We start from the raw sequence: 13,842 nt of genomic DNA, 5'->3' as shown, positions 1-13,842 counted from the left end.
TTTTGGGTTGCCTGGGTTAGATTAAAGGGGCTGTTTGCAACAATTACACAGATGTTTGGAGGGCGCCAACTTTCCAATGTATTTTACACCGAATATCTCGTCCTCTCACAGCTTCTCGTACATAACACAGGCACGCACATTAGGTTTAGGTGTTGTTAACTAACACCAGCAATTTGGATAGCGAGCGTCAGCTGTCATTGAATGTATATTCTATCATAACAACAACGTGACAGCAAATTGTTCGTTGCTTCTCTTGGACTGCTTTTGTATGTATGCACACGCTCCCGAGACCGGGTGAGTGACAGTTGTAAACACAAATCATTTTATCCTGGCCGGTCAAGAATGTTATTACATCAACTTTGGAATTGTGAAAAATATAGACACTTGTCAAACAAATGTGTTCTGTTAAACCGCAAATGGTAACATAAGCTCACCGGTGGTGTTAATTTTTTTTGCTTTACAAAATGTAACTGTGAGGAAGTTGCAAACAGTACCTTTAAGTTTTGTTACGTCATGTTTTGTTATGTTAGGTTAGTTGGGTTGGAATTGGGGGTTAAATCACCAAAATGTTTCCCGAGCGCGGCCACCGCTGCTGCTCACTGCTCCCCTCACCTCCCAGGGGGTGGAACAAGGGAATGGGTCAAATGCAGAGGGTAATTTCACCACACCTAGTGTGTGTGTGACTATCAGTGGTACTTTAACTTTAACTTATGTAGAACTGTTGCTCAATACATAAATATCCACACAAACTTTAGATAAAATACATTAAAAACAAGATTAATACACTAAAAAACAAGAATGATTTGAAAAACACTTGGAGAGCACAGGTCCTACATGACTGAAAAGATACGCATAACTTCCCAACAATATCTGCACCGATGGGCACAACATGATGATGGTGATCCGGATCAGCCCCAAAAGCTAACCACTTGTTCCTTATCTAATTTCTGACATTTCCTAAAAATGTAATCAAAATCTGTCCATACATTATTGAGTTATTATATGTAAAAAAAGCAAGACAAAAAAAACATCACCCAAGCTAGGGAACCTCGGTAATAAATACCTAACCACAATTAAAGCACCAACAGTACTAGAGTGCTGCCAGCACTGGGGAACTGCGGTTCTTTGAGGGAATCCATAGAACCACAAAAAAACGAATCCAAATAAGTAAATGCTTAGCCATTAGTGTCTGATTTGTGTTTCCTGGTCTGGGGCTGCACGAGTGCTGGAGGCATTGGCAGCTGCGGTTCATTTGAAAGGAAAGATGAACAAGAATTACTGTGACGTTGTGACAAAAAAAGACAAAAAAAACATTACCCAGTTTTGGTAACCTCAGTAATAAATACCTTACCACAATTAAAGCACCGACAGTACTAGAGTGCTACCAGCACTGGGGAACTGCGGTTCATCGATGGAATCAATAGAACCACAAAAAAACGAATCCAAATAAGTAAATTCTTAGCCATTGGTGTCTGATTTGCGTGTCCCGGTCTGGGGCTGCACGAGTGCTGCAGTCATTGGGAGCTGCGGTTCATTTGAAAGGAAAGATGAAACAAGAATTACTGTGACATTGTGACAAAAAAAACATTACCCAAGCTAGGTAAACTCAGTAATAAATACCTTACCTCAATTAAAGCACCGATAGTACTAGGGTGCTACCAACACTGGGGAACTGTGGTTCTTTGAGGGAATCAGTAGAACAACAAAAAAATGAATCAAAATAATTAAATGCTTCGCCATCAGTGTCTGATTTGCCTGTGCGAGTGCTGGAGTCATTGGGAGCTGTGGTTCATTTGAAAGGAAAGATGAAACAAGAATGACTGTGACGTTGTGAAGCAGAACACGAATCCTCTGCTGACCGTGCAGAGACTTGCAGGAAGGAGCTGGAGTGATGGCGTCCAATCAGATGACAGAACTACTCTTGCTGGAGCCCTCAAGGACTGGGAGACATTCAGAGTGTCAGAAGACGTGTCAATGTCCTCCTCTCTCCCGGGCCATTCCACAAACGTCAGTTCTAAGGAGAAGCCTACGTCGGGCAATCCTCTGGTGAGCTTCGTTTACTCGTCAGAGGACTTTGATGGCGGCGCCTGTGAAACTGGAGAGCAGCTGGACAGACTTCACAGGGGCCAAGAGGTGACGGAGGGATGCTTTCACACTTTGGAGGACGTAAGGCACACCGCAGTAGTGGGGAAACCGAGGCTTGGTGTCCAGCCAGAGTGTGAGGAAAGCCAACATGCTGCTCCTGAAAGGCTCCAATGTCCTCACAACTTGTTGCTGGGTTATATTTAAACTCTGGCATGCTGTGCTGACACCTGATCTGCACTCAAAGGGCCGCTTGGGAGATTGTTTGCGCTCGCCACTTCCTTTGCTCTTTTAGGTGCACTGCCCTCTCCTCATGGCCACATAAACCCATTGGCATGGTCACCTTTTAGGGGGGATTGGGTGGACCTCCATCACACTCTAGGTGGACCTCCATCACAATCTAGGTGGACCGCCATCATACTCTGGGTGGACTTCCATCACATTCTAGGTGGACATCCATCACATTCTAGGTGGACATCCATCACATTGTAGGTGGACCTCCATCACATTCTAGGTGGACATCCATCACATTCTAGGTGGACCTCCATCATACTCTCGGTGGACTTCCATCACACTCTAGGCACTTTTAACATACTCTGGGTGGAACTTCATCACAGTGTAGGTGGACCTCCATCACATTCTAGGTGGACCTCCATCACACTCTGGGTGGACCTCCATCACACTCTGGGTGGCCCTTCATCACATTCTAGGTGGACCTCCATCACATTCTAGGTGGACCTCCATCACATTCTAGGTGGACCTCCATCCGGGTGGACCTCCATCACACTCTGGGTGGACCTCCATCACACTCTGGGTGGCCCTTCATCACATTGTAGGTGGACCTCCATCACATTGTAGGTAGATATCAATCACATTCTAGGTGGACCTCCATAATACTCTGAGTAGACCTCCATCACATTCTAGGTGGACCTCCATCACATTCTGGGTGGACCTCCATCACATTCTAGGTGGACCTCCATCACATTCTAGGTGGACCTCCATCACATTTTAGGTGGACATCAACACACATTGTAGGTGGATCCCCACCATACTCTGGGTGGACCTCCGTCACATTCTAGGTGGACATCCATCACATTCTAGGTGGACCTCCATCACACTCGGGGTGGACATCCATCATACTGTAGGGACCGACACCACACTCTGAGTGGACCTCCATCACATTTTCGGTGGACCTCCATCCGGGTGGACTTCCATCACACTCCAGGAACCTTTACCACACTCTGGGTGGACCTCCATCACATTCTAGGAGGACATCCATCATACTCTGGGTGGACTTCCATCACAGTCTAGGGACCTCCATCACACTCTGGGTGGATCTCCATCACATTCTGGGTGGACCTCCATCACACCCTGGGTGAACCTCCATCACACCCTGGGTGGACTTCCATCATACTCTCGGGACCTCCGCCACACTCTGGGTGGACCTCCGCCACACTCTGGGTGAACCTCCATCCTATTCTAGGTGGACCTCTACCACACTCTGAATGGACCTCCATCATACTCTAGGGACCTCTACCACACTCTGGGTGGACCTCCATCATACTCTTGGTGGACTTCCATCACATTCTAGGGACCTCCACCACAATCTAGATTCTAGAGACCTCCACCACAATCTGGGTGGACCTCCATCATACTCTAGGGACCTCCACCACACTCTAGGTGGACCTCCATCACATTCTTGGTGGACCTCCATCACATTCTAGGTGAACATCCATTACCTTGTAGGTGGACATCCATCACATTCTAGGTGAACCTCTACCACGCTCGGGGTGGACCTCCATCACATTTTTGGTGGACCTCCATCACATTCTAGGTGGACCTCCATCACATTCTGGGTGGACCTCCATCACACTCTGGGTGGACCTCCATCACACTCTGGGTGGACCTCCATCATACTCTAGGGACCAACACCACTCTCTGGATGGACCTCCATCACATTCTAGGTGGACCTCCATCTGGGTGGACTCCCATCACACTCCAGGGACCTCTACCACACTCTGGTGGACCTCCATCACAGTCTAGGTGGACCCCCATCTCCTTCTAGGTGGACCTCCATCACACTCTGGGTGGATCTCCATCACACTCTGTGTGGACCTCCATCACACCCTGGGTGGACCTCCATCATACTCTAGGGACCTCCGCATACTCTTGGTGGACTTACATCACATTCTAGGGACCTCCACCACAATTTAGGGACCTCCACCACACTCTGGGTGGACCTCCATCACACCCTGGTTGGACCTCCATCACACCCTGGGTGGACCTCCATCACACCCTGGTTGGACCTCCATCACACCCTGGGTGGACCTCCATCACACCCTGGGTGGACCTCAATCATACTGTGGATGGACCTACATAACACTCTTGGGACCTCCACCACACTTTAGGTGGACATCTGCCACACCCTGGGTGGACATCCATCACACTCTATAGTAATAATAATAATAATAATAATAATAATAATAATAATAATAATAATAATAATAATAATAATAATAATGTACACATTGATGTCCTGCAGCAGACTGAAGAAAACATGGCTGACAATGTTCATCAAGATCCTCTCCGACCACCAAACATTCTTCTAATTTATAATCCAGTGTGGGTTTCACTGTCTTGCCCTAAAACACAAAGAAGAAGCTGGGTTTGAACCAGGAACCCTCCAGTTTATGGACGACCGTTCTACCACCTGGTGGCCATGTTTTGGTGTGTAACACATTTGGTGCTGATTCAAATACACATCCTAAAGTTGTTTAGTGAGCGGTGTGAGAAATTTCAAGTCAATTTCACTTCTACTTTGGTGTTAATAACAACGCCAACAGGTGGTGTATTTGTCATGGAAGTAACAACATAATCATGCATTGCAGTAATAATGAGGTGCAGGGTTTTTTGTGCTGACGTTCAGCAAGTGAAGACTTTGCTTGCACAAATGTTCCTCAATATTTATAATACTCTAAATGTTTTACTAATATTTACTGATTTCATGATATTTATTTCAATACTAAGTAAAATGTATAATATAATATTCTAGATATTTCACTCATATTTACCCATTTCATATGTTTTCACAATACTAAGTTATATTTATAATACAAAAAATATTTTACTAATATTTACCTATTTCATTATATTTTTACAATTCCAAGTAATATTTACAATATAATACTCTAAATATTTTTTGCTGACATATACCAATTTAATTATTTATTTTATAATACTATGTAATATTTGCAACAGAGTATAAACAATGTTTGTTTTTTTTACAATACTAAGTACTATTGTAATAGGTAAATATTAGTAAAATATTTTGAGTGTTTCATCATATTTTTTTTTACAATTTTAATATTTATAAAATATTGATCCAAATATTTTGCTGGTATTTACCTATATCTTTATATTTTTTTACAATACCAAGTAATATTTGTAATACAGTATAATTCATATATTTTATTAATATGTATTATATTTATCATCATATTTTTTAATATTAAGTAATACATATACTATATTCAACATATTTTATTAATATTTACCTGTTTCATCATTTTTTAACAATAGTAAGTAATATTTGTAATATAATATTCAATATATTTTACTTCTATTTGCCTATTTTATTATATTTTTTAGAATACTAAATTAGCTTTTCTCCCCACTTATAATTAAAAAAAATGTGTGCGATTGAAATCCCTGACACATAATAGCTACTTATCATGAAATAATATTAAATGCAGTTTCTGCTCTTTTTGCATCTGAGAAAGTATTCATATTACACCCACAATAACAATGTTTACTACATTATATTTTCACACATGCTCAATGTTTGATTTGTTCAAATAAAACTATTAAAATAATAAAATAATCTGTTCCAGTTTCAAAGTATTGCCATTATAAAAAAATCTGTAATAACTGTACAAGATATTGAAGTAATATTTAATATACAATAATCCCTGCTGGTGTGATCGCACATGCATCTACCTTGCATAGCAGAGGCTGTGGGTTTGATTCCAGAAGGCAAAGGAATAACTCTACGCATTCCTGGTTTTGACTCGACCCCAGTGTGTGTGTTTGTGTGTCTGTGTGTGTGTGTGTGTGTGTGTGCGTGTCTGTGTGTGTGTGTGCGTGTGAGCGAGATAAATTGTCTTGAGGCCCATTTGACTCCAGATTGATTTCTATTTAAAAGTCTCCAACCTAAAGTTGAATTCAACTTAAATGCCACTGTCAGTATAATAGTATAAAGGGTAATAATAATAATAATAATGATAATGATAATAATATAATAAAAGACCACCAACATGCAGTACTGTACATTCCTGGTACGTCAACACGCTGGCTGCATGAGCAGCACACACACACACACACACACACACACACACACACACACACACACACACACACACACACACACACACACATGTGATGACAGCTGTTTATTCTCCTCATCAAGCAGTTTTACTTCCAGATGTGAAAGTTGCTCATTTCTTGTCTGTGATGTTTGAATGAAAGCAAAACAGGAAAGACATGTATGTTCTATAATACTTCATTTTATATTTACCTGTCAATCCTGGGCAAACTACCGCATTATTATAATAATTATTTGTATTATATTGTGATTTGAACTTGATTAAAAAAACATTCTCCACCAACTTGACAGAAGCAGCACATATTTCAGTTCTTTGTATATAAACTAATCCAATTTGATTTCCATAATTTGGAAATGTTCTCAAAAAATAAATATAATATAAATATATTCTTTATTGTTTGGTCATTTTTGTCTTCAAAAATAAGTTTAGTTTCTTTAATGTAATTTTCCAACTTTTTTCTTAAACATAATTAATAAGTTATTGTAATATTATACCTTTTATTTAAACAATTGGTATATTTAATTTTAATATTACGACCTTCTTTCTTTAAAAAGTTACTTTACTGTAATATTACAACTGCTTCTGCCTTGTATTTAATTCATTTATATATTTACTAATCTATTTATCTATGATTAACTTATTCATATCTTATGAATGTATCTTTTATGTAATGATTTATTTTTCTATTATTTATTCATTGATTGCCTTATTATTTATCTATTTTATATTTATTTGAAATAGTATTTACTTAATCTACTATAATGTATATGTATTGTTATTGTAATATTTATCCATCTTTTATTTGTTTATGTATTATGTATTAATAAATGATCAATGGGTTATACTTGTATAGCGCTTTTCTACCTCAAGGTACTCAAAGCGCTTTGACAGTATTTCCACATTCACCCATTCACACACACATTCACACACTGATGGCGGGAGCTGCCATGCAAGGCGCTAACCAGCAGCCATCAGGAGCAAGGGTGAAGTGTCTTGCCCAAGGACACAACGGACGTGACTAGGATGGTAGAAGGTGGGGATTGAACCCCAGTAACCAACCCTCCGATTGCTGGCACGGCCACTCTACCAACTTCGCCATAATCATATAATTGCAACCCCAATGGCAGGAAATTAAAACGCCAAAAATAAATGCAACAACAAAAATCGCTGAAAGTGCATATTTCTGGATGCGTTAGTACTTCTCATAGTTATTAAACTTAGACTTAGACAAACTTTATTGATCCACAAGGGAAATTGTTCCACACAGTAGCTCAGTTACAAAGGATGGAAAGGATAATACAGGTATAAAGTAGACTAAAATGTACCGTAGCAGCAATAACAAATATAACATATATGTAATTTTAACATATTTTATATATATATATATATATAATATTAACATATATATATAATAATGTATATGTTTATATATTAATATATATATATATATATATATATATATTATATATATATATATATATATATATATATATATATATATATATATATATATATATATATATATATATATATATACGTAATATTAACATATATATATATATACACATAAATATATATATGTATATATATATAATCAATCAATCAATCAATCAATGTTTATTTATATAGCCCTAAATCACAAGTGTCTCAAAGGGCTGTACAAGCCACAATATATATATATATATATATATATATATATATATATATATATATATATATATATATATATATATATATATATATATATATATATATATATATATATATATATACACATACATATATTATAAACGCGTCATAAAAATAGTGTTTTACTTTTACAAAAAATTTCAGGCATACAGTAAACTTTATGGTATATGAAACTTAGTTAAAACGTCACGTTTTATAAATATCTTTCTGCTGGAAAATGTTGAATTGACTGGTGAGACAGCGCCCTCTGCTGGATTCATAGCTGCTGCATTTTTTTTTGTTTTACGGCAAATCTAATTATTTTTTATTTTAACAAAGATTAATTTTGCGCAAATACAAATGTTTCTTATGGGCGTGTCCCAATTAAGATTTTGTGACAATACATTTTTGTAAATAATAATATACAATAATAATCTGCGTGAGTCCATCTGTATTTTTAACTTGTCTTTATTATAAAACGTTCCCACCCAAAAGTTGTTCTCACAACTACGTCACTGTTCTATGACGTCATCACTGGTGGCGTTGCTAAATCATTTCCAAGTCCATCCATCCCTTTTCTACCGCTTGTCCCGTTCGGGGTCGCGGGGGGTGCTGGAGCCTATCTCAGCTGCATACGGGCGGAAGGCGGGGTACACCCTGGACAAGTCGCCACCTCATCACAGGGCCAACACAGATAGACAGACAACATTCACACTCACATTCACACACTAGGGCCAGTGAGTCAGAATTTCAATGTTTAGAAATGTGCTAGACGTTATGCCACTGATAATGAAATAGTTTTGTTTTTTTTTTGTCTTAAGAATTTTTTTTTCCAAAAACAATTTCTTGAAAAAGAAGAGTCGTCTTATATGCTAACGTTTGTCATTTTGTACTGAGCAACCAGAACCATCTTGTGTCACTACGGTTCCATTTCTGGTCCTATCATTATTACAATCTCCATTGCCACCAATAACCAATCCATCAGAATTAGAGCTTTACATAAAGTACAAAAATATGAATTAGTGTAGTCATGGAATCACATCGTTTACTAATATTACTCAGACTCACTTTGAAGGGTTGATTCCTGCAAACTTAATCCACGTGCATGTGAGAAATATTCCATTTATTTACAAATACAGAAGCTCCATTGTCACGTGACATTATTTTGCTGCCACAAAGGTGACCTACAAAAGACGCAAAGTCAGCAAATCGGTCATCAAATCCACAGTTCTCCATTGTTTATTCCAGCAAACATTATTATTTATCAATGTTTGTATTGTATTTATCCATTTATTCATTTGTCATTAATGTATTTATCTTGATCTATGGTGTCGGAAAAATCTGCTCCAGTTTCTTGGTAAAAACTTATTTGGTCTGTCTTCAAATTCTTAAATGTTAAATTTGGAAAATAAAATCACTTCTTTACCCAGCAGGCGTAATACTTTGATACAATGTTGATTTTACGTCCTCTAAAACGGACTTTGAAAAAAAACAAAAAACGTTGCAAAATTGTTGTATTAGTAAATTGAGACAACGTTGATGTCTAGCATTGAATCCACGTTATTGGTTGGGAAATGATCATATTTTAAAGGTCAAATCAAAGTCACTGACAGACTTTGGCGTAAACGTCATCAAAAAGCATGTTTCAACGTTGTATTTATGTTGTACAAAATCCAAAACCAGTGAAGTTGGCACGTAGTGTAAATCGTAAATAAAAACACAATACAATGATTTGCAAATCTTTTTCAACCTATATTCAATTGAACAGACTGCAAAGACAAGATACTTACCGTTCGAACTGGAAAACTGTGTTATTTTTTGCAAATATTAGCTCATGTGGAATTTGATGCCTGCAACATGTTTCAAAAACGTGGCAAAAGACTGAGAAAGTTTAGGAAAGCTCATCAAGCACTTATTTGGAACATCACACAGGTGAACAGGCTAATTGGCAACAGGTGGGTGCCATGATTGGGTAAAAAAGCATCTTCCATGAAATGCTCAGTCATTCACAAACAAGGATGGGGCGAGGGTCACCACTTTGTCAACAAATGCGTGAGCAAATTGTTGAACAGTTTAAGAAAAACCTTTCTCAACCAGCTATTGCAAGGAATTTAGGGATTTCACCATCTACGGTCCATAATATCATCAAAAAGTTCAGAGAATCTGGAGAAATCACTGCACGTAACATTGAATGCCCGTGACCTCCGATCCCTCAGGCGGTACTGCATCAAAAACTGACATCAATGTGTAAAGGATATCACCACATGGGTTCAGGAACACTTCAGAAAACCACTGTCAGTAACTACAGTTTGTCGCTACATCTGTAAGTGCAAGTTTAAACTCTACTATGCGAAGCGAAAGCCATTTATCAACAACACCCAGACACGCCGCTGGCTTCGCTGCCCGAGCTCATCTAAGATGGACTGATGCAAAGTGTAAAAGTGTTCTGTGGCCTGACGAGTCCACATTTCAATTTGTTTTTGGAAAATATGGACGTCCTCCGGACCGAAGAGGAAAAGAACCATCCAGATTGTTCTAGGCGCAAAGTTGAAAAGCCAGCATCTGTTAGGGTATGGGGGTGTATTAGTGCCCAAGGCATGGGTAACTTACACATCTGTGAAGGCACCATTAATGCTGAAAGGTACATACAGGTTTTGGAGTAACATATGTTGCCATCCAAGCAACGTTATCAAATAATTTTGTGGCATAATGTTGGGCCCAGTGTCAGAAAGCTGGGTCTCCGTCAGAGGTCATGGGTCTTCCAGCAGGACAACGACCCAAAGCATACTTCAAAAAGCACACAAAAATGGCTTAAGACAGAGCCCTGGAGAGTTCTGAAGTGGCCATCAAAGAGTCCAGATCTAAATCCTGTAGAACATCTGTGGAGAGATCTAAAAACAGCAGTTGGGAGAAGGCACCCTTCAAATCTGAGATACCTTAAAGGCCTACTGAAACCCACTACTACCGACCACGCAGTCTGATAGTTTATATATCAATGATGAAATCTTAACATTACAACACATGCCAATATGGCCGGGTTAACTTATAAAGTGCAATTTTAAATTTCCCGGGAAATATCCGGCTGAAACGTCTCGGTATGATGACGTATGCGTGTGACGTAGTCAGTTAAACGGAAGTATTGGTACCCCGTAGAATCCAATACAAAAAGCTCTGTTTTCATTTCATAATTCCACAGTATTCTGGACATCTGTGTTGGTGAATCTTTTGCAATTTGTTTAATGAACAATGAACGCTGCAAAGAAGAAAGTTGTAGGTGGGATCGGTGTATTAGCAGCGGACTACAGCAACACAACCGGAGGACTTCGTTGGAGAGCAGACGCGCTAGCCGGTGACCTCACCTTGACTTCCTACGTCTCCGGGCCGCCAACCGCATCTGTGATTGGGTGAAGTCCTTCGTCGCACCGTCGATCGCTGGAACACAGGTGAGCACGGGTGTTGATGAGCAGATGAAGGCTGGCTGGCGTAGGTGGAGAGCTAATGTTTTTAGCATAGCTCTGTGAGGTCTGGTTGCTAAGTTAGCTTCATTGGCGTCGTTAGCACAGCATTGTTTACCTTCGCCAGCCTGGAAAGCATTAACAGTGTATTTACAGGTCCATGGTTTAATAGTATTGTTGATTTTCTATCTATCCTTCCAGTCAGGGGTTTATTTCTTTTGTTTCTATATGCAGTTAAAGCACGATGCTATCACGTTAGCTCGTAGCTAAAGTGTTTCACCGATGTCGTGGAGATAAAAGTCACTGTGAATGTCCATTTTGCGTTCTCGACTCTCATTTTCAAGAGGATATAGTATCCAAGGTGGTTTAAAATACAAATCCGTGATCCACAATAGAAAAAGGAGAGAGTGTGGAATCCAATGAGCCAGCTTGTACCTAAGTTACGGTCAGAGCGAAAAAAGATGTCTTGAACTGCACTCTAACGTTCCTCATCCACAAATCTTTCATCCTCGCTCAAATTAATGGGGAAATCGTCGCTTTCTCGGTCCGAATCGCTCTCACTTCTGGCCGCCATCACTATAAACAATAGGGAACTTTGCGGAAATGTTCAGCTGACTACGTCACGCTCCTTCCGGTAGGGGCAAGGCTTTTTTTTGTCAGACACCAAAAGTTGCGAACTTTATCGTCGTCGTTCTATACTAAATCTGTCATGTCTGTTTATCATGTTTTGTTTTGGCCATGTGTTTGTTTTTTGGACTCTTTTTGGTTCCTGGTTGCACTTCCTGGTTTGTTTGTTTCCATAGCAACTCATTAGTTTTCACCTGTCCTGTCACGCACCTGTTTCACGTTTTGAGTCACACACCTGTTTTCACTGATCATGTCACTATTTAAATCTGTCTTTTTCTGTTGGTCTTCCTGGCGACATCACCTTCTCTGCACATTTATTCTCTGCCCTCTTTATGATCGTGTCTTCATGCCATGTTCTATGTCAAGTAAGTTTGTGTCTATTGTTCATAGTTTTTGTGCCCATGTGCATGTCTTTTGTTTCATAGCCAAGTTTGTTACCTCCTCTGTGAGCGCCTTTTGTTTATTCCTTTTTATTGTCCTTATATTAAATTATGTACTCACCTCCAAGCCGTGTCCAGTCAAGTTGCTTTGCACCTCGGAAAAACAATCCACGCCAAGGACAAAGTCGTGACAAAATCCTTTCAGCAAAAATATGGCAATATCGCGAAATGATCAAGTATGACACATAGAATAGATCTGCTATCCCCGTTTAAATTAAAAAAAAATAATTTCAGTAGGCCTTTAAGCCGTTTGCAAAAGAAGAGTGGTCCAAAATTCCAGCAGCAAGGTGTAAGAAACTCATTGATGGTTACAGGAAGCGACTGATTTCAGTTATCTTCTCCAAAGGGTTTGCTACCAATTATTAAGTTGAGGGTGCCAATCGTTCTGTCCAGTCCATTTTTGGAGATCTGTGTAAAATAATATCAGATTTGGCTTTTTTGTGCGTTGTTCCAATGCAAACAAAAGAAACAAACATGTGAATACCAAAGCATTTGTAATTTCAACAATTGTCTGGGAGAAGTGGTGCAGTATCTGACAGAAATGCAGGGGTGCCAACATTTTTGGACATGACTGTGCTTTCTGCAGTCACAAGGATTTAAAAAAATGTTGATTTAATTTTAAAGAATCATAATTAGGACTGTCAAAATTAATGAGTTAACTCATGAGATTCATCACAAAACTTCTGGCATTAATGATTAACACTCTTAGATTGACAATGCAATCTATTCTGACCGCACAAGCCTTTTACCTTACAGTCAGTGATCATATCAATGCATACGTCGGTACAAAAATGAGTGAGGAGACTCAGAATGTGTGCTCCCTGGCAAATTTCACTCCTACATAGTTTTGTGCAATTTAATGACATGAATTCAATTAAAACGGTAACAAACGTTCCTGGATTACGTTCTGATGATAAAATTGCATTGCATACAATGTCTGGGTCTTTAGCAAATTGTATTTATGCAAGTAATTACCTGTAATTAAACATGATTTATCCAAATTCCAAAACGTTTAATAATCTGATTTAAAAAAGAATAATCATTTGACAGCCCTAAACAAAATACATTTGTACAAATATTTTGTTTGTCTCCCATATTTTCTTTTAAATGTCTGGTGTTTGTGTAGTTTTAAAGCAATATTCAAGAGTTAGAGTAGTGACAAATGTTTACATTTACATAGAAAGTACT

The sequence above is a fragment of the Entelurus aequoreus genome, linkage group LG01 (assembly GCF_033978785.1).
Source record: "Entelurus aequoreus isolate RoL-2023_Sb linkage group LG01, RoL_Eaeq_v1.1, whole genome shotgun sequence".
NCBI classification, from domain to species: domain Eukaryota; kingdom Metazoa; phylum Chordata; class Actinopteri; order Syngnathiformes; family Syngnathidae; genus Entelurus; species Entelurus aequoreus.
The sequence above is the reverse complement of the archived record's forward strand: the minus strand, read 5'-3'. Positions refer to the sequence as shown.